The following is a 3,591-nucleotide window of genomic DNA, read 5'->3' as shown; positions in this document are numbered from 1 at the left end:
TAACTAAGAGTTACAAGATAACCATAGCTTGCTTCAAGCCGACAATCTCCGTGGGATCGACCCTTACTCACGTAAGGTATTACTTGGACGACCCAGTGCACTTGCTGGTTAGTTGTGCGGAGTTACAAAAGTGTGATTGTAATTTCGTGCACCAAAGATACAAACACTTTTATCGGATTAGATTTTTTATTGGAGTTACGGATCTCAAAAAATAAAACTCGGAAAGATTGGGGTTCCATGGTTTTCTTTCTTTCTCTCTCACAGCCATTCTTTTTCTCTCTCACGGATATTCTCTCTTTTTATTTCTTCTTGGTTCGTTTCCAAGAGAGAATGAATGGCAATGATGAGGATTACTTAAGATAGTGATGAGTTGTCAAAGAATGGGGTTGCAATTCAAGTTATAAATATTTTAAATGGATAATTATAAAAGCTGGATATATTAAAACATAAGTAATAACATATATGAGTTACTAAAATAAATGACATTAACAACACAACAATAAAAGATATACGGTGAAGCATTAGTAAAGCTACGTGCACCGAAAAGTACCAATATTTACTTATATCGACGGATATCGAACTCAATAATAATATTATTAACTAAACTTTGTTTTTAATTAAAAATATCATTACTTACCTAATTCTAAATTCCCAAATTAAATAAAAAACCCTAATTTCCAAATTCCAAAACCCTAAACACCCCCTCACTAAGCACACAACCCCCCACTCATAAGCGTAACACATACACACACAGAGAGACAAGAGAGGAGGAAGAAGAAGAGGACGGCGCCGGTGGGTTAGGTGCCGCCGTCGCCGTCATTGCCAAGCCCGAAGGAGAAAGAGAGTCCGCAAAGGGAGAGTGAGGGACGGAGAAGAGAAGCCGCGCTAACCCCGCAACGCCACTGCGTCGTCGCCTCCGTTGAGCGGTCGCCATCATCGTGCGAGAAAGGAGAAGGAGCCGTCGAGGGGTCGCTAAGCCGCTGCTGTCTCCGTCACATTCGTTTCTGTCACAGAAGCTTCCATTTTCGTCACTTTCATGTTGCGGAGAGAAAGAACTACGCATGAGCCAGGGGCCAGGGAAAGGGAGCCACTGCCGTTGCATCCTGGCTACGCTGCCGTTCAATTCGTTGTTTCATCATGGCCATGGAGAGGAACGTGAATGGAAAAGGAAACAGGGAAGCTGCTACTTGGGATTTGAGGAAAACGGCTCTGTTCTGCCTCGCCTCTAGGTTCTGCAAGTTGCCGGAGTCCTCAGCTGCCGGGAACCAGCACTGAAGCTGCCCAGAATCACTACTGTTGCTGCCATGGGAGCTGGTATTGGAACCACTGATGGAGCTGCTGTGTTTAGTGATTTTCGCGAGTTGTGACATCGAGGTAGGAAATATTTTATTAAATTAAATATTTTAAACTTTGAATGCCTGAAAAGTTTACTGGATTATTACGAATAGTTGAATGCTTCATATGTAATGGATTTTGGTTGTAGATTAAATGTGTGACTGGTTGTGCCTCTTGTTGATTTTACGATAGTAAGGTAGAACATGTTGATATGTGTATGCTGTAGTCTGCAAGAGTGTGTTGAGAAGATACATGTCTAATGTTGTTCTGATTTTGATTTGGAAACTGGTTCTTTGAAAATGAAAAATTCCTATAGCTGTTTAGATGCTCTCTTTACTAACTTTGTTTCTTATATTCTGATTCATAGTTTAAGATAGCCCTTTTTTCTACTTTTCATTTTCTTCAGGATTGAAATTGTAGATAAATGCTTTTGTCATGACACAATGGAACAGATTGTTGATTCTTTGGTGAGCTTTACATCTTCCATTAAATTTAAGTACCTCTAGCACAACTTTATCTTAGAATTTCATTTATTCTGCTGCTAAAATGTCTTTAGTGTTGCTTTTAGTTGTAGTCTCTTATCTTGTTAACTCTATTTGTACCAGCTAGTCTTGATTAACATCTATCTATTGTGAGTGGCTTAACTTTCTGGTAACAGTTTACGGTTTCTTTTTCCATTTAATTACTTAAATTTCCATTAAGAAAGAGTGGCAAGTGAAACAAATGATGCATGGTGCATTTCTACCCTAAATAGACTTAAAGAAGCTTCGCCATTGAGCTTGAAGGTTTCCCTGAGATCAGTGAGTTTCTTTTTCTTGTCAAAACTCATTTGAGTTCTTGATTACTATGCTTTCTTCCTTCCATACGAGAAGCTACTTACTATAATGTAAACCGTCTAACATTTTCTTGTCAAAACTCATTTGAGTTCTTGATTACTATGATTTCTTCCTTCCATACAAAAAGCTACTTACTATAATGTAAACCATCTAACTGATACAGATACGAGAGGGTAGATTTTAAACTCTTGACCAGTGCTTATTGCGTGAGTACCATACGACTTTACAAGCAAAATCTAAGCAGATTTCTGGTGACTTTTGTGAGGTAATGAACATTGCCAGCATTACAAATCCAACATCATTCAAAGATGAGGTTTCTAGGTGGTTTATAAATGTGAGACATTCTTTGCCTTTGAGCTAGCTTTGGGGTTGAGTTAAAATAGGTTATAGATTTCTTGTCTCTTGGCAATTTGTCCATCAATTGTTGTTACTTTTACGTTTACAGTTGAGTTAAAGACTCCTGATATTATTCTTAATTTCTACTATTTACTTTGATGTTGTCAAATGATGGCCTTATTCTAAGCTGTTTTATTAGTGCTGATTTGATTTTAGAGAGTTCATATAGGTTGATTTTGCTGTTTAGTGCTGCTTTATCCTTGTTAATGGCTGATTTCATTCCTTTTTTGATTGAGCAATGATGATGATGGCCTTATTCTGAGCTGTTTTATTAGTGCTGATTTGATTTTAGTGAGTTCATGTGGGTTGATTTTGCTGTTTAGTGCTGCTTTATCCTTGTTAATGGCTGATTTCATTCCTTTTTTGATTGAGCAATGATGATGATGGCCTTATTCTGATCTATTTTATTAGTGCTGATTTGATTTTAGAGAGTTCATATGGGTTGATTTTGCTGTTTAGTGCTGCTTTATCCTTGTTAATGGCTGATTTCATGCCTTGTTTTGATTGAGCAATGACGATGATGGCCTTATTCTGAGCTGTTTTATTAGTGCTGATTTGGTTTTAGTGAGTTCATATGGGTTGATTTTGCTATTTAGTGCTGCTTTATCCTTGTTAATGGCTGATTTTATGCCTTGTTTTGATTGAGCAATGATGATGATGGCCTTATTCTGAGCTGTTTTATTAGTGCTGATTTGGTTTTAGTAAGTTCATATGGGTTGATTTTGCTGTTTAGTGCTGCTTTATCCTTGTTAATGGCTGATTTCATGCCTTGTTTTGATTGAGCAATGATGATGATGGCCTTATTCTGAGCTGTTTTATTAATGCTGATTTGGTTTTAGTGAGTTCATATGGGTTGATTTTGCTGTTTAGTGCTGCTTTATCCTTGTTAATGGCTGATTTCATGCCTTGTTTTGATTGAGCAATGATGATGATGGCCTTATTCTGAGCTATTTTATTAGTGCTGATTTGATTTTAGAGAGTTTATATGGGTTGATTTTGCTGTTTAGTGCTGCTTTATCCTTGT

General features: G+C 37.4%; 1 long non-coding RNA gene across 2 annotated transcripts; it reads left to right on the top strand.

The window, feature by feature from the left end:
* On the top strand, positions 768–2,505 carry LOC107628346. Of its 2 annotated transcripts, XR_001617727.2 has the most exons (4): positions 768–1,374; positions 1,742–1,802; positions 2,042–2,135; positions 2,335–2,505. It is a non-coding gene; the product is annotated as an uncharacterized LOC107628346 (long non-coding RNA). The 2 variants fall into 2 exon arrangements; XR_001617728.2 differs by lacking the exon at positions 1,742–1,802.

The sequence above is a fragment of the Arachis ipaensis genome, chromosome B02, assembly GCF_000816755.2.
Source record: "Arachis ipaensis cultivar K30076 chromosome B02, Araip1.1, whole genome shotgun sequence".
NCBI lineage: Eukaryota > Viridiplantae > Streptophyta > Magnoliopsida > Fabales > Fabaceae > Arachis > Arachis ipaensis.
Note: the sequence above shows the minus strand (reverse complement) of the source record. Positions and strands in the feature narration are given on the sequence as shown.